This window comes from Urocitellus parryii, chromosome 14 (assembly GCF_045843805.1).
Source record: "Urocitellus parryii isolate mUroPar1 chromosome 14, mUroPar1.hap1, whole genome shotgun sequence".
Classification (NCBI taxonomy): domain Eukaryota; kingdom Metazoa; phylum Chordata; class Mammalia; order Rodentia; family Sciuridae; genus Urocitellus; species Urocitellus parryii.
In genome coordinates, this window is record NC_135544.1 from 10,823,647 (window position 1) to 10,842,718 (window position 19,072).

The following is a 19,072-nucleotide window of genomic DNA, read 5'->3' on the forward strand; positions in this document are numbered from 1 at the left end:
GGAAAATTAAAATATTTACATGTTACAGTTGATACTTCTTCCGGATTCTTCATGGGCTCTCTTCATGCCAGAGAAAAAACTAAAGATGTTATAGCTCATTGCTTACAAAATTTTGCCACTGTGGGTGTTCCTAAACAGTTAAAAACTGATAATGGTCCTGGTTACACTTCTAACTCTTTTAAACAATTTTGCTCATCTTTTGGTATTACTCATATAACAGGAATCCCATACAATCCACAGGGACAAGGCATAGTTGAAAGAGCTCATCAAACTATTAAAACGTACTTATTAAAGCAAAAAGAGGGAATTGGAAAGGGGTATATATCCCCCAAAGATAAACTTAAAATAACCCTTTTTACTCTAAACTTTCTAAATTTGGATTCATCAGGACTTAGTGCTGAGGAAAGACATATGTATCCGAAAAATGTACATAAGCCTAAGGTACTTTGGAAAGATATTCTAACAGGACAATGGAAAGGTCCCAACCCAGTTATTGTCTGGAGTCGGGGTTCCGTTTGTGTGTTCCCACAGGGAGAACAGCAGCCGATTTGGATTCTAGAGAGGTTAACCAAAACAATTTCTACAGAAAAAGAAGATGATTTGACTGAAATCCATAACAGCTGATATCCAGAGCTCCAGCTTGGCTATTCTTACATCTGCGACAGTGATTAACCACGGTGCCTTTTTTCAATATCTATTTTATTATTGCATTTTTCCCACATCATAAAGTTCTGTTTTATTTTTTGAGCTCATACAAACCTAGGTTAATGTTTTTCTGATCAGTTTTATTTTTTGACTGTTGAGTTTTTAAACATTGCAATGGAGATTTCACCTAGGTAAAGCTACAAGGCCTTTACTATTGTCTTATATGTTGTATGTTATGTGCGCACACTTCTGTTTTGTGTTGTATGTCTGTATGTGTGTATGTCCATATATCTCATATGAGGAGCGCTCATGAATAAATGGATCCAAATTTTTTTTTTTATTCACGTGATTTTAATGGTTTAATTTAGATTGGGTAAACAGCTGTTGAAAATTGTTTTAATATGTGAACAAATAAGGAGATTAACAGATCTGTTTGTTTGCTTTCACCTTTCCTTCTCATTATATTTAATAATTCTGTTCAGGATAATGTAAATTGTTCAAAAAATTGTTTTCTTAATGCCTGTTGGAATGTTACATAATTTTTTTCCTAGCATCATTGCCAGAATTCCTATCTTCATCCCAGTGCCGGTGAAGACAAAGATAAAACCAAACTACAGCTTCTTCAGTAGCTATCACAACAAACTGTATAAACTGATGCATCAGTGAATAATAACTCAACAAGTAATGCTCAATCAAGGAGTAGATTTACTTTGGGAGGAAATGGACATATTGACAGATTCCTCTACTTTGAACTGCTTGCAGAACTTGCCTGGACTATGTATCACTTGTATGCATTATGAACTATCTGTTGGTGCAGCAAATTGTGGTAATCTGGCATCTTTGCTGATGGTGTCACCGGTGGTACAATTTTTCAAAGGAGCCCTAAATTGGCTTGGTGTCATGGCATTTTTCATCCTCCTCCCTTCTACTAGTGATGGCCTAAAATTTGGGGGCCAACAGAGGTGAGGCAAAGAACCTCACCCCCCCACTGGCACCAAGGACAAATTTGGGGGCCAACAGAGGTGAGGCAAAGAACCTCACCCCCCCACTGGTGCAAAGGCCTATCCACAAGTATGGCTGTATGCTGGACCGGTAGTCAGTGACGGGTATGATCCGATTGCAGTGGTACCAACCTAAGACAGGAGTCTGACGCCTAGAGGTCAGTTCATCCAATGACTGGTAAGGACCATATGTTGAATTGGACTACCTAACAGGCACGGTCCCTAAGCCACATTACTTGTTATTTAATTAAACAGAAGGGGGGAGATGCTGAGAGCCACAGCCGAGTCTGTATGGCCCCTGGCATTTTGCCAACAGTGTTGATTGACAGGCAAGGCGTTAATATCCGCCTCTGCCGCTACTTTTGAGTTCTCGAGCTATTTTCAGTTCTCACGGGGATTCCCCGGGAGTTCCCATTGGTTGGCGAAGTGCAGGAGGAGGGATTTCCCGGGGAGATTTTTCCGGCGGGGAGTTCCTGCAGGAGCCTCGTGGCTTTCGGGAGGATTCCCCAGGAGCGTGTGTGAGGTTTTTTTCTTGCAGTAAAAAAATAAAGTCTGTTCTTGCTTCAGTGGCTCGTGATTTGTGCCCAGCCAGACTGCGGCAGTCCAACAGTAGTCTGTAGTTGAAGCTAGGTTTTAATTTGCAGTATACAGCAAAATGTTCAGGTTGTCCTGAACTGGGCATGGGCATAGAGGGGTGTGTGTGTGTGTGTGTGTGTGTGTGTGTGTGTGTGTGTGTTGGGTAGAGTAAGCAGCATAAGTAGGCAAAGTAAAGAATAAAGGGGGGGCATGTCTTTTAGTTGCTCAATTTGTATTCTGATGTCTAAGACCTGAGGTTTGGATCACTCTGGTTCTGCTTGAATTAAATGGCATATTTAGGAGACTGGTGACACTCCTTCTAGCGCTCCCTCAGAAACGTAACTATGCTCTGGTACTGAAAAAAAAAAAGAATAAATAGAAGAGAAACACAGCTACATGATATGAGCAATGATCTTCAACAACATTGGGTTTCTCTATATACTTTAGTTTTGGGGTGTAGCATCCAGTCAACACATGAATGGCCAAAATCATAATCATGGGATTAGACTTTGGGAAGGCACATTAAAAAGCTGTTAATTGGTATCTCACACATATTAAATGTCTGGTAACTATTGAATGACTCATTGATGAATAGAAATTAGCTGGCTTCATTCTAAAAGTAAAGCAAGAGTGAAATGTGTTTGGAGACAAGACCTAGAACTCGATCTCTTTGAAATTAGCATGCTTTAATTTAAACAAAATACTAATTTCTTTTTTGACGTGTGTTTAGGTTTATTGAAAAAAAATGGGCAGAAAATAGGGAGTTCAAGTCTTTGGTCCCCCTTTCCTCTAGAGTTCAGTTCTTACTGTTAGCATATTGCATTGGGGTGTTCCATTTATAACAACTGGCAAGCTAATATCATTAATTACTGTAAGTAAACTTCATAGTATGCATCATGGTCATTCTATGCATTGTATATCCCTTAAGTTTTGATAAATGTACAATTGTATCTATCTAATGTTATCATATCATGTATAGTAGTTTTATTGCCTTGAAATTCCCCTGTGTGTCATCTACTTACCTCCTTTCCCTGCTTCTTTCCCTCTAAATCTCTGGCAACTGATAATATTTTTGCTTTCTCTATAGTTTTGCCGTTTATTTTATTTTATTTTTTTTTCTTTTGGAGTACTAGGAATTGAACGTGGCGGTGTTCCACTACTGAGCTACATCCCCAGCCCTTTATATATTTTTGAGACAAGGTCTCATTGAGTTGCTGAGGCTGGTCTTGAACTTGCCGTCCTCTTGCTGTAGCATTCCAAGTTGCTGGTATTATTGGTGTGAGCTATCATGCCTGGCCTGTAGTGTTTTCTCTTTTTGGAAAGCCATACAGTTGGGAATCCAACATTATGTAGCCTTCTTAGATTGGTTTCTTTCACTTAACAACATGTACTTAAGTTTTCTCCATGTCTGTTCCTGGCTTGGTAGTTTATTTCTTTTTAGCACTAGATATTCTTCCATTGCCTGAAGGTACCATAGTTTGTTTATCCATTCATCTTATTAAGAACATTTTTATTGCTTCCAAGTCTTGGCAGTTCTGAATAAAATCCCTACATAGTCTGTATACAGGTTTTTGTGTGGGTGTAAGTTTTCAACTCATTTTGGTAAGTACCAAGGAGTATGATTGCTTTATTGTATGGTAAAAGTATGCTTAGTTTTTTTTTTTTAAGAAACTGCTAAGCTATCTTCCACAATGGTTAGACCATTCTGAATTCCCACCTCCAGCAATAAGTGAGAGTCCCATTGCTCCACATCTTTGCTTGCGTTGGCTATCAGTGTTTTTCACTTTACTCTAGTAGATATGTAGTGATATCTTGTTGTTTTAATTGCAAATTCCTAATAATAACAATAGACATACAGTGTTGAACATTTTTTATATGCTCATTGGCCATCTCTTACCTCTGTGTAAAGGTGTCTAGTAAAGTCTTTTTGCCTGTTAAAAAATTGGTTTTTTTTTTCTTAATAAGTTTTAAGATGTATTTTGCCCTTTGATTTCTGATGCCTCTATGGATTGTCCTACCGAGAAAAAATTGTTATTATGCAAATCTCATATTTCTCAAACATAGGTAAGCAAGATCTAGGCAGTATAAGTCTGTATTGTCAGAGATATTTACAACTGCTTTAATATCAGGTGATGACACAACAGTGGCATGACTTATTTTTAATGCAGTATTTTTGAAACCAAGGTCAATAGACTCCTGGAGACTCCTGCGTGTGTGTGTGTGTGTGTGTGTGTGTGTGTGTGTGTGTGTGTGTGTTTTGGTAGGGGTACAGATCTAGCAGAGTTTTATGCCTTTAGTCATGGTGAGAAATGCCAAAAATATCCCTGCAAGTCTTTGTTTCTAAACAATAATAGCCTCTGCCACGTAAGGGGAAGACTTGCCTGGATAGAGGCAGGCTTGAGTCAGAGGGAGGCAGTGTAGGGGTCCAGCCTTTGTCTTATCTCCCTAATTCACTTCTTGGTCTCAGAATTTTATAGGGAAAATAAAATTCAAGGAAGAGTGTTTGCCAGCCACAGCCTATTGATAAAGCTCTGCAACCCCAGCATCTCACACTGTAGAGTCCTGCACCTTCTCATTGAGAAGCGAAACACTTGGTCCTTCGAAGTGTCATGAAGGTAGTGGAGGAGCACAAGAACCTTGAACTGCCTTCCTTGGGGCCCTTTGTGTGAGATGTGATGCTGAGCTGCCGGCTTCACCACTAGGGCGCTGGAAAGTACCCAAGTGGATGGTGGTTGCAAACTAGAGAGCACTGGCTATTGCAAAGGGCAGCTGCTATTCATCTTCCATCTGCTATTGCATTCCACACAGTGGAGCCAAGTCAGATCATACTTTTCAAGGGAATCTGGGAGTCTGATTTTAATGTGAAATCTCTTCATTTCCAAATGTTGGCAATGGATTCACATCTTTGTTAGAACCCTGTGAGCTTCATAAAATATATCTGTGGATGAGATCTGGCCTGTCCCAGGGCCTCCAGTGGGTGATTTTTGCTCTCTGTGGTTTCACTTTGCTAGTGAAATTGATGAGAATTTCACTGATGAGAAATTGTACTTTGACAGACACAAGGTGACTTTGTGAAAAATGGCACAGGAAGCACCCTTAGTTTAATTTTGTGATGATGCTTTTATTTCCAAAAATATATAGGGTAACACATCCCAGTTGGCTCCTGTGGATGCATAATGTTACCCTCCCTTTGTATACATGAGCTGTGAGATCCAATACCTGTACTTACACAGAGAGATGCATTCCAGAAGGTGTTGCTGTCTTTATGTGGTTAAGGATTTATAACACTGGCCTTCTTCTCGCAGAGTATTAGATTCCAAGGTCTATGATGCAGGCAGAGATGAAAGGAGGATGCATACAAGGAGATCATAAGGGGGAGAAACAGCAGAAAATTCAGCTATCCAAAGCTCTGGGGAAGATCCATGTGGCCACCTGAGAAACATTGCTGAAGGGAGAGGGCCTGATACCTGAGCTAAAGCATACTTCATATTATGTTATATTTCAATAGCTTTAGCAGGGACTATAGGTACCTATAGGGTAGAATTTAGGGAGATCTAGGAAGTGATTTGTATACACAGTGGCCCCCATCCCCTAATCAATGGTTTCACTTTCTGCAGTTTCCATTACCCACAGATAACCATGGTCAGAAAGTATTAATGCTTGTTTTGACTATTTCAAGAGAGAACACATTCACATAATTTTTATGATAGTGTAGTGTTATAATTGTTCTGTTTTATTATTAGTTATTATTGTTGATCTCATACTGTGTCTGATTCAGAAAATCAACTTTATTATAGGTATGTATGCACAGGGAATAAACAGTTTACCCATGGTTTGATACTGTCCACAATTTCCAGCGTCCACTGGAGATCTTGCAACATCTTCACAGATAAGGCAGGACTAGTGTGCTTACTCTTGGGTTTGATACTGCCTTGGTAGGCTTAAAATGGCACTCACTATAGAAAATATCACATTTCCTGCCCCAAACTCCTCATTTGTAAGGAATATAAAAAGGATACACAGAGACAAGATGAAAAGGCAGAAGAAAACCGGCTGCTCCTCTAAACATCACATTTATTTACACTAATAGGTTACTCTAAGTCATTAGTGTCATAACAACATTATTGTTTATTGTATCAGAAAGGTTGCTTATTTTGCATTTACCTTTTACAGTTACAATGTGCATTGTTAGGAGCTTTGTGCAGCTCTCAAGAAAGTTTATTATCTGAAGCTACCCTTAGGTGGACAGGTCCAGGAGCTCTGCCACTTAGTGAAACATTGTAGTTATCTGACAAGCAAGTTCCTTTATTCCCAGGAGCTACATAGCTGAGATCAAGGTTGAGGCTGATAAGACTCTAGCACAGAGTGTCCTCATGCAGGGCATTGCCACAGCAGTTAGACATTGCACATGTATTAGTTGTTTTTCTAGTTCCTAGGAGAAACTGCAGAACATTCTAAATGTGGGAAATAGGGTTCCTATTACTCCCACTACCCCCCAGGAGTTCACTCACCAGAGGAACACTTTCTTGTATACTTCCACGGTCAGAATCCTTACACTCATTCTCATGCAGAACTATTTCATTAAAAAACCCATTTACTCTAATAAATGCTTTGGCACAGTAAATAGGGACCATGAGAGAATTATTACCACAGTAGCCATGTGAACAGTGAGTGCTCTCTGTAAAGACAGATTGGAGAAAGTTGTATACGAAAAGTAAAAAAGCCAAGCAAAACAAAAAATAACCCCAGAATTTCATGGAGTCTACAGCAAATCATCCAGATTTTCCACAACTGCTTATTAAATGTCAACCATAGGCTGGAGTTTTGCATTCTGTTTAATAAACCCTGTTTAAAATTTTCACTTTATCTTTGGTGATACCCATTTTACAGATGAGGCTAAGCTTCAATGAGCATGCCATTTGTGCAAATTCACAGAGCAAACAAGTGGCAGAGCTGGAAATCCAAAAAGATACATTTCTTCATGGCACACCCAAATCTTACAGTCCCTTTGCAGCAGAAAGTTGTTTATTTTTTTTTAAATTAGGGATTTAATTAAACTACTGTTTTAATAACTAGGTGCTCTTTCCTCTTCAAAGCATAGAGAATTCAGTTGAAGACTCTCATTGCTTCTCCTTTGCCATCAGAGATCCGAGGTGGTGATGTGTGTGGATAACCAAAAAGGCAAAAAGCAAATGAACGGAGGAAAGGGAAGGAAGGGGAAAATGTGATTAGAGGTGGAGTGAAATCTGATTTGGACTTTGGTCTATCCTGGCATGTGTCAAGAGTGTGAGGTGGAGTTTTATACTCAGACTCTACATCAGGTATGTCCCTGTTTTTCACTCACAGATTTGCTGGAAATGGTTTGGATTTGGGTGTTTCCCATTTTGCACACTGATTGACAGTGGAGGCAAAATGTCTAAGGCTTTGTTCTGAGGGTCTGCAGTTTAAATAACCTGCATTGGTCTGCGGGTCTGCAGTTTAAATAACCTGCATCATCTAGTTAGTCTAGATAAGTTTCACCAGGACCACATTGTTGGTTTAATGTGAAACCATTGCAGTATGGCAGCTAGAAAAAATGAAATCCTAGTCCACATATTAGTTTTTTGGTCCACAAGCTACTAAACAAAAGTTTAAGATCAAGCAGCATTGAATCTCTTAACACAAATTAGCATGTTTAGAGTGAAATAGATGTATTTGCAATGTCTACTTTAGATCCTTAATTCTGAAGGCATTTTCTTGAATAAATGAGATATGTATCATTGTGACAGTCAAGGAAACTAGCCCATGTCTGCTCACTATTCTGCCTGAGGGATAAACAGATGTAACTCAACTAGCTAGATGATGCAGTTCATTTAAACTACAGCCCCTCAGAACAGAAGACGGTTTAGACTTGTTGCCCCAGCTGTCAGTCAGTGTTCGAATATGGGAAAAACTCAAATCTAAGTCATTTCCGTCAAATCTGTCCATGGAAGAAAGGGACATATCTGATTTAGAGTCAGAATGTACAATCCCACTTCACACTCTTTTAAGACATTCTGGAGATAGGCCAAAGTTCAAATTAGCTTTGACACTTCTCCCTTAATCACATCTTTTCTTCCTTCCCTTCCTTTACTCCATTGTCTTGTTTTTGTCTCTTATTAGATATTTCAATGCTCATGATAAAGGATAAACACTAGCCTACATTCTAGGTCAGTGGTTTTCAATGTCTGGTCCTCAGATCAGCATCAGTGTCACCTGGGAACTTTTATAAGAGATGCAGGTTTTCAGATCCATCCAGACTTACTGAATCAGAAAGTCAGAGAAGGACCCAGCAATCAGTCTTAACAAGCTTTCACATAATGCCGATTCACACCCAAGTTCAGTAGCTTGTAATTTGGTAAAGGAAACCATGTTAAATTGTTGGTTTATGATAAATTATATGATCTATGTATGCAAAGGATGTGTGGAAGAACAAGGGAACCAGAAAGCAAAATCAGTATTTCAGAACTTCTATGACACTATAAATTTATTATTTGAAGATTGCCATCTACATATTTGCATATTTACAAACGTGTGTCCTCCTAAATTAGCAAACACTCCAGCCATAGATTATTTGTAACACAAGCCAGAAGGAAATCTACTTCTTTTGGAGGATATTTCAATAGAGAGGATATGAAACATTCCTTCAATAATTTTATGCATTGGGAAGCCATTCAGTTTTCCCAAAACAAAATAAAAAACATGAGACATAGAGGAATGTTCACCAAACTAGGGAACAAAGAGTTAATGTCAGATACTCCATGATAAAAGTGCAATTTATGGGCTGGGGATATGGCTCAAGCTGTAGCGTGCTCGCCTGGCATGCGTGCGGCCCGGGTTCAATCCTCAGCACCACATACAAACAAAGATGTTGTGTCCGCCGAGAACTAAAAAAATAAATAGTAAAAAAAAAAAAAAAAAAAAAAAAAAAAAAAAAAAAAAAAAAAAAAAAAAAATAAAAGTGCAATTTATAGCAGGATGTGGAAATCTTTGCTGATTTGTTGCATTATTTTTTCTTCCAAGATGCAACGCCCCCCCCCCAAAAAAAAAAAAAAAAAACCTTGGTAATATAATCAGAAAGTCAATTTACATTTCTGTGGGATTTTTATTATCATTATATAATTTCTAAAACATGAATTTCAGCAGGCAACTGCAGCCAGAGAAGTGGTTCTTATTAGGAGAGCAAGCCCATTTGTAAGATACTGTGAAGGCAGCAGCTAGTGAGAGCCCTTCAGAGGTGGGAGTTTACTGTAAACTCAGGGTGATTCAACACAATGACAAGATGCCAAGAGAATTAATTGGATCCTGTGCTGAAAGCATAAGCCCCTGGTATTTAAAACAGGGGCACGCTGGGGCTGCTTGCCTCAGCAGAGGGCAGAACACACCTGAAGGATTGCCTTCTGGTATGTGCCCTATACTTTAAGGAACTTTTAACAAATAAATGCCACATTTCCAACCCAAATCAGACTCTGCCTTTTTTGCCTAGTAAGTGTGATGGAAAGAGAGGACCATCTCTATACTGTTCTCTACTTCTTGAAAAGCACTCTGGAGAGGAGGATGGGACCATGCCTTGGATCTGCAGCATGGCATGTCACCTCTGTGAGTGCTTGAAGCTTCAAACAGAAAGTCCTGAAGGTAGTGGATTATGCTGCCACTAAACATGCTATTTTGTCACAAAGATTATTTGGGGATACAGGTACTTTTAAAAGGCCAGCAGGTGCAAGACAGGTGCTCTGAACCTCCCTGTTTTCTTCCTGACAGCAGGAGATAAGACCCTCATATGGAGATGTCCTCCCTGTACCAGAAGGAAAATAAATGATTCTCTCATCATCAAGGAGGAGAGGTTGAGAACAAGAGCATTCTGTACAAACAGACCTTGTTAAAATAATCTTTGTCTTCCCTTAGCTTCCCCTTGTAGTTTAGTTGCTTTCCCCATGATTAATTTTCTTAGTTCAGCCTAATTTAATAGCATTTGGATTTTGTCACTTTCTTGGGTTATTTTCCTTCCTGGGCTCCCATGTCAGGTAAAACTTATAGTAAATAAATTGGTATGTATTTCTTTTATTAATCTGTCTTATATCAATTTAATTTTCAGATCCAACAAGAGACTCTAAAAGGGTAGGGATAAAATTTTGCCTTCGCTCTACCCCTAAAACTGAGTTGAAGAGAAAGACTTGAAATATTCTTTACTCAAGTCTCTGCCCAAATAAACCTCCCTAAATCTTCCCCTGTCTGATTCTGAATAGTACCTCCTCCCTCCCTTGGTCCCCTTACCAGGCCTTATTATCCTCCCTCACATTCAGCAGTGATGGACCCCATATTACAGAGCTGTGTGTTTCCTGTGGGTCTTCTCAACCAGCAGGGAGAAGTGTTTGACACAAACACCAGTGAGTGGTGTTTGACACAAAGTATTTTCTTGTAAGATGGAAAGAATAAAAAAGCAAATGGGAAATTTTTTTTTTCTTCTCCTGAAGCAGGAGGTGAGAAGAGAAAGAGGATAGTTGGTAAAGGAGTAAGGAGAACAGTGAATTGTGTGAGTTTGTCTTGCGTGTACCAACCATGCTTACGCTATTGTCAGGATGGGGATCATGGGGCAATCTCAATAAGAACAGCCAACTAAAAGCACTAAGAGAAAGTGGGAATGAGAACTGGATGTGATTGTAAGATTAAAAATCATGCCACAGCTGCAGTGTAGTGAAGGCAGTGGGGGTCTTGTGAATCAGAGCTGATCTTAGCTGCATTTCCAGGACAGTGGGGTGCTACCTGGTCTCTAGACAGCAAGGGTGGGTACAAAGACAACAGCTGGCATGTTTAGAAGGCTTGAAGCAGCTTAGTTTGATGAGTAGCAGAAGGATCAAGGAACATTTAGACCTGACAGACAAGAATTGCTGTGAAGTACTTACTCTCACGTGTAAGAGAATGGAATTTCTCTTTGTGTTTACAAAGGTGTAAACTAGGAATTACAGAAGAGGAAATCACTGGGAGCCAGACTGCAGATCTCAGAAAGTACTTCCAAGAGAACACAGCGCCCTTTGGTTTCTCGGAGGAGTGTTTATTGCTGGAGACATTATAGAATGTTGTCATACACAATGTAGGGTCCTCAGACCAGCAGCATCTCCATCATCTGAGAGTCTGATAGAAATGCAGAATCTCAGACCCCATCCCAGGCCTAAAAAAAAATATGGAACATGAAAAGATTCCCAGGTGATTCATAAGCATATTAAAGTTTGAGAAATGACCAAACTCTGGTTGTTAGGTCTTCTAAGAGGAGGAAGGGATATAGCTATAGATTCTATACAGTAAGGGAAAGAGTTGATCCTGCTGAATGGTTGTTTTTGTTTTAAGGTGGGGTTTGAGTTGCCCAGGTTGGCTTGAACTTGCCATCTTGCTGCCTCAACCCCCTGAATAGGTGGGATTACAGATGTGCACTACTATGTGTGGCTGAATGGTTGGTTTTAGTCAAAATAAAACAAAAGTATGTGCATCCCAGAACTAGCTACCTGGTTCTAAAGATTCTAATGTATTTTAACCTTAAATAAGCATCTATTCGGCTCTGCCAGGCACTAGGATTAAAACAAAATGACTAATATATGCATCGAGCTCCTTGTATTAGACAATGTTATACTCTTAATTCTAAAGGTCAAAATTGTATCTTGACTTGGTCCTCTCTTCTTTATTTCTGGATGAATTCAGCAGCTCCTCATTGCCACTTTCTCCAGCACCTCTCCTTTCTTAATTCTCGGTGATGTCTGCAACATCCTGGATTACTCTAATCTTTTTTGCTCTGTCCTTTAATATATGGCACCTTTCAACATTTAAAAATAATTTTCTTATTTACCATGTGTGTAGCCATTTGTTTCACTAATTCAGTGATTTATTTCTGTGTTGCCTGATGGAGTGCTGATAAAGCAGTTACAAGGGCAGGAGACTTCAGTTCTAGTGCCTGCTGAGGTCTCTCAGAAGGAGAGAGTTCTCTATTGGGGATGAGAACCAATGTTGTTTAGTGCCCTGCTACTCAGAGTAGAGTCTCCGCATCTGTGTTATCTGGGAGTGTGTTAGACATGCAGGATTTCAGACCCTGTCATAGACCTACTGAATCTGTAGGGCTGTGGTATAAATACTTCCTTCACGGCCAGTTTCAAGCCAACATTGTGATGTCACCAAAAGTGGCGTTGTGCAATGATGTGAACCATTGGCTCGGTGAGCTGGTCTGAACAGGCTTTCTCAAACAAGTGCTCTCTAGTACCCAGGACAGTGCCATCACTGGGTAGCTACTCAAAAATACATTAAAAAATTACTTAATGAAGAACTAGAGAAGAGAATTAGATGTCATATCTTCTACTGAAAATAACAAGAAAGTGCTCTGTGGGCAAAGAAAATAGTTATAACTTCAAAGGCCCACTGGAACTTGTTTCTGGAGGTGACAGCCATCTGTGTGTGGAGTTGACCAGGCAGTAAAGATAGTTTATTGGGTGGGGGTGAGGTTGTTATCGGGTGAGTGAAGAAAACTGGGGCCTCGAGTGTTCATGGGATGACAGTTTGAGGAAAATAATTAGGATCCCAAGAGGAAGGATTTCAGGAGAAGCTGGAACTAGAATGTCAAATGTTTTGAATGCTGTATTGAGCAGCATGTTGAAGTGGATGAGAAGTCACTGAAGAAATCTAAAATGAGAATAACATTAGCAGACTTGCCTTCCAGAAATATCCCTAGGCAGGTATAGGGGCCATTAGTTTTAGCATTAGAGTGGAGTAGGGAGCCAGGGAGACTAATAATAAGACTATTAATGAAAAACCGTCTAGAAAAAGATGTGCTAAGGGACTGTGATGAGAACAGAGGACCAGGAATTGAGCAATTTAGAAATAGATTTGACACCAGAGGCATCCAGTGGGATGTGGAATACAAAGGAAGAAGGGGAGATGACTATGAATTTTCTTGTTTGAGGTGATTGGATGGTTACTGGATTTAGCTAAAATATGCCGCCCACATGGCAGTTCTAGATGTAGAGAAAATGAACAGTACGACTGGTGATACGCTCACCATGGAAGGCCACATGCCACCCAGGTGAGATGGCTCCGTTCAAAGGAAGTCAGCATCCTGGGGACTCTGAAGCAGTCCTCGCTGAGTCTAACTGGTTGATTGACTCTGGTGGTCATTTGGACAGCTGAAGTTGGTGAGAAGACTTTGGCATGTCGAGACAACTCTAAACAACTCAAAGATTCAGAATTAGAAATGAGGATTATTTGTTAAGGAGAGAGGTCAAAGTAAAGAAATAAACTTACATGTCCACAATACAGATGAAAATCCTAGAAGCAGGCAAACACTCTAGGAGAAATGTTTGCACAACAAAAGATCACTTATTAGGGGTGAAAATTTGGGGAATATTTGTATTAAGGGATTTCAATAAAGAAATGGTATCAACAGGAAAGATAAAATACTTTCAGCATAGCAGAAGGTAAATCAGAGAAGACTTTCAGGAGGTGAAGGGAGGGAGCTTAAAGTTATTATGATATCAATTACTACAAAACAGTAAATTGAAGATGAAAAAAAAAACTGTTCATTGGATTAGGATGGTTGTTGGAGATACCTGTCTATAGAGGTTGGGATGCACAGATTGCAGAGGGTTGAGAAATAAATGGGACTTGAGAGGGCTCCAGTGAAGGACACACTGTCTTACCAATGGGCAAATATACAACTAGATGCCTGTTGTCTCACTTTATCATTGATTTGACTTTTTTTTTTAACTCTGGGAGAGCTCTATACTTTATTTACCTAATGTCAAGTTGTTCAATATTTCTTTAAAGTCATAGATCTGGAAACATGGTCCTAGTTTACTTCATATGGCAAACTGTTCCGTTGATAATGAATTTTTACTCTTCACTCGAAAATTTGTCACATTTTAGACATTTGCAATTTCTGCCCATCTCTCCCCCTCAATTTGCCCATATTTTTTCTAAATCATTCTTTAATAAAGTTGTTTTAAGAAGAATAAAAAGGAGGGGAAAATTAAATAAAAGATTAGTCAGTTATCTTTAGCTCATGATAAGTATTGTAGAAAAGGACCTTTGCCACTTGGTCTGTCTCCTCTGACTCATCTGTCACTAGGACCAATTCTTGCTGGTAAGATAAAACTTGTGTTGTGCTATTAACAAAAACTACAATCTAAGTGTTGCCTCCTTTAATCTTTACTCTATGCTTAAATGAGTGAATCTGTCCCTGGGTCCCATTTGGCATTGGCAAGCTACCTCTGTCCTGACCTAACCTTTGATCTGTGATTTCTAATTACATTCTGTAAGGGGTCCTGCTTTTACACAATTTATTGACCCTTTGACGGGAATTTGGACTTAGTGTCATTTGACAGAATTGATGTTTCCTGCAATCTGACAGCTGTTTGGATTTCCGAGTCAATAGCCAACAATAATATTCCTGCGGCCTTTCAGAACCTTTCTGTTTTCTTTTGCTTTAAGAATGAGACACATGAGTTGAGAGAATTGCCAAACTGGTTTTGACAGTGTGAGAAATGATGCCCTTGACTAAAGTCTGTTTAAATATAAACTTGATCTAAAATTGACCATGAAATTCTCCCCATGTACTCTTTGTGTGTGTGTGTCTGCAGGGGTAGTACTAGAGATTGAACCCAGGAGCACTTTACCAATAACCTACATCCCCAGCCCTTTTTATTTTTTAATTTTAAGACAAGGTATGGCTAAGTTGCTGAGGCTGGCCTCCAACTTACCATCTTCCTGCCTCAGGTTTTTGGATTGCTGGGATTACCATGTGCAACCATGCCCACCTCTCCCTATTTACTAATTAATTGTGTGTATGAAGATATCCTGTAACTTATGATAAACTCTGACAATTGAAGCTACAAATGGCATTGTTAAATTTTAATTCAGTTGAGGAGAATGTGATATTATCAATATTCTGATCATAGGTGTATTTCATATATTAGGTAGAACAGTATAAAATTGCTGTTTCATAAATTTAAAATATTTGTCAGTTGTATGTGGTTCAAGTACACACACACACAAGCAGAGAAATCGAGAAGGAAAGTTATCTTAAAATGTAAATACTTGGCAACAAAAGTTTGGTAGAGACTTCCTGTGGGTCGAATATTTTATCTAATCATAATATTGGTGAGGTAGAAATTGATTGACCAGGACTTAGCACTACATTATGCTCCCACCTAAAGCTTACCATCTCTTACTTCGTATCTTAGGAACAGTCTTGATGGACTGTTCAATAAAGAGGAAAAATCATGAACAACAAATGGAATTAATCTGTAAGTCCAAACTGGGCAGAATGTTAAGTTTGATGTCAAAGGAAGAGAATTTAAATAATGAAGAGGAACTAAAACACGTTTGCCTCATCTTGCCTTTAAATAAATATGATTTTGGATAAGAACTACAAATTTCTCAGTGCCATGGTTTTCCCATTTGCAAACCACTAAGATGAGGTTAACATGATTTAAGGACCCCTCCCCTGTCTAGATATGGCTCATTGCATTTATGCTGACACAGGCTGACCCATTAAGGTAATAAAGAAAACTAAACTAAAACATCTTTTTTCCAGATTTGGTCTTAGGACCACCCTCATCCAACTCATTTTGGGATTTTCATGGAGACAATAGATTCATCTACTCCAGCCCCAGAACTACTGAATAAGTGTCCTTAGGGATGGAGCCAGGGAATCTTCATTTTAACTCTAGCTTTTCCAAAAATCTGACATTTGTTAGTGTTGTACAAATGAATGTTCATGCTACAACATAAGTACTACCAATAAGTCACAGGCACTTCAGATGGGAGAACTGCTAAACCAAGGGTGTGGCAAAAAGACACATGCAAGTTTCACTCCATGAGGAAGAGGATCATCTCTTCAGCTACAGGAATCTCTGGTAAAGAGTGCTGGAGTCTATTCTAAGAGCCATTTTCTGTTTCTCATAACAGATTCTCTGTGAATCCTGGGGTCTCAGGCAGTTCTCTATTTGGCTGGACACTTGGACAGTCACTATTTCATTGAGCCGCAAGTCCTTCTCAGAGAACAAATGTCAACGGTGTCACTGTAGATCACTTAGTTCATTTAAGATTAAAATTATGACGTTCAGTGTCAGAAACTTTTTCAGGACCTTCTGTTATTATAGCCTTCAGAGATCTGTTGCCAGAGGAAGCACTGGTATACTTCAAATCTCTCCATTCATTCCTCTAATCATTTAAAAGCATTAAGTACTTACTAGGAACAAGGAACACTATCCTAAACTCCAGGGATATTTATTATCAATTTGGGGTCAAGCACATTATCAGTTCTCAATATATAATTTTTCATAAATGTGACAACTATCTTCTCCAAGTCTAAAATGACACAACTGCACTTGGCTTCAATGTAAAATGACCTATTAACTGGAAGTCAGGCCTTTTAACATCCAACGCCTGACTTCCAGTTCTTCCCTTTCTCCGTGTTTCTTTCTCTCTCTCTTAATATCTTAAAACAAAATGAAAAGTTCAGTGGAAAATGATAAAGTTCAGATTTCATTAGCTTTTGCTATCGCTGTTCCTTAGGAAAAAAAAATCACATTTTGGGGTGACCTTTTTAGTTAATTCACAGCTGAGAGAAAATCACCCTTAGTGTCTTTTCTATTTATAGGTAATTAAGCTCATTGGTCATCATGGTCTTATGGGGTGGGCTTATGTAGTGGTGGTGAACAGAGGCAGAATATGACTCTCATCCTTTTAACTTTCAAGTCCTAGACCCTGGGCTATGGAAGCCAAGAGAAAAATGAGACCAGCACTCAAACAGAGACAAACACCCAGAGCAGAGAGGGCTCCCTGATGACCTGCGCATCAGAGAAGGCTCCCGGGAGGAGGTTTGGGCTGAGCCTTCAAGATTCTGACCAGACCTCAGGGGGAGGAAGGACAAGGGCTAATTTGGATGGTAGATGCAGCAGATGCAAAGGAACTGAGATGTGCATGCCTGGGCAGAGAAGAGGGGCCAACTCTAGGTTTCTACAAGGGTCTACTTCTGGATATTTCTGAACAGAGTTTAGTGTCTGCATTTGGAACCCAGTCTTTCCTTGGTCAAGGATTTTCCAGACTCTCCAATATCAGCCACATAACTATTCTTCCAGACAAGCTGGGTCAGGCCTGACCTCCGGGTGTTCTTTATGAAAACAGTGTGGTCTCCAGTAACATCACTTATTTGTGAGTTTCCCAGATGGAAGGGGTGTGCCAAATTGGTGGTGTCAGGTATAATTTCCATAAATAGAAGATGAAAAGAAAGATCTATGAGGTCACATCCAGTCTGTCTCTGGAGGATCAGGGCAGGAGGATTCCGGGATATCTTTATTTTCTAGCACTCTGTCCAGCTGAGACTTACATGTTTACATTTATATAGCACCTTTCCTCAAAGGAAATGACTTCACTCGTGGAACAGCGAAAGGTCACTTGAAATCTGAGTTACACAGAGACGCAATAAACTTCACCCCGTCTGGAAGTTTGCGCTGAGACTTTGTGAATGCTCCTTTGTGAATCGCACCCCATCACTCCCACTTACCCGCCTGCCTGTGTGTGATTCTCCAAGCCATTCCTCACTTGCCTGCTTGCTGGCCCCATTCTCTCCTCCCAGACAGCTCCCATGGCTTCCCCAGTGACCTTAGTTATCACCTCGTCCAGTGTACATATTTAGTGCTTTTAATCTGTCCCAAGAAATCAATCCATCCTCTCCACGCACCACTTTCATTTAACCCTTTCATCAGTTCCCTACCTTGCTCTGGTACATTGCCACTTTCTGATTTGAAGTGACACCGAAATAATCTATCCTCTCATGAGAGCCTCGTAAAAAGGGACTTTGCAACCTACCAGCTATGTGATTTTTGCACCTCTGAAAGTGAACTTCGAAATGATATTAGCTTCCTTTTTTTTTACTAGAGCCTTGCATGACTGGTCTAAATCCGACTAGCTGCCTGCGTGATTCTCTTCATGACTCCTTTTCAAGGCTACTCTGTGCTTTGAATATTTTCTTTCAAAGCGAGCGGCTGCTTTTTCCCTCCAGTTAAATCTCTCTTTATTATTTTCTGTTCTCATTGCTATTGCTGCAAAGTTCTGCTGCATCTCTCTTCTTTCTTTCCTGGCATTTGCAACCCTTTCAATTTGGAATCACTCGAGAATTTCCCTAGTGTGAGGTCTTCGGTGCACATTGGCCATGAATATAGATGATGATGTGACCAAAGCTAACAACCATGCTTGCAGACTTCATTTGGTTATGGGGCTCTGCTTTTAAACCTCTCTGTAACCTTATAATGGGTTGATTAAGAGTAGCCTCCCTGCTAGGAACTCAGGGAAGTCAGCTGAGATAGTGGAATAAGTGCAGGCTTTGGATCCAACAGATCCAGGTTCAAATCCTTGCTCTGGCATTGACCATCCTAAGATTTTGTATGAATTTTGTATAGGGTTGCTGTAACAAATGATCATAAATGGAGAGGAGGCCTTAAAACAGAAGCAGTTCATTCTTTCACTGATCTGGGAGCCAGGTGCCCGAGTCTATGTTTCCTAGCTTCTAGTGATTGCTAGCGATCAGTGGCATTTGTTTTTTTGCAGATTCTGCCTTCCAACCTCTGTCTCTGTCTCTACATGGCTGCCTTCTCTAGCTCTGTATCTCTCCTGTTTTCATAAGGACAACAGTCATTGAGTTCAACTCTCATTTACATCCAGTGTGACATCATTTTGAGATCCTTAATTACATTTGAAAAGACTTTATTTCCAAAAAAGGCTATCTCCACAGGCACTGAGGGTGAGAATCCAGGCATCTTTTGGGGATAATATTTAACTCACTGCTGCAGTCA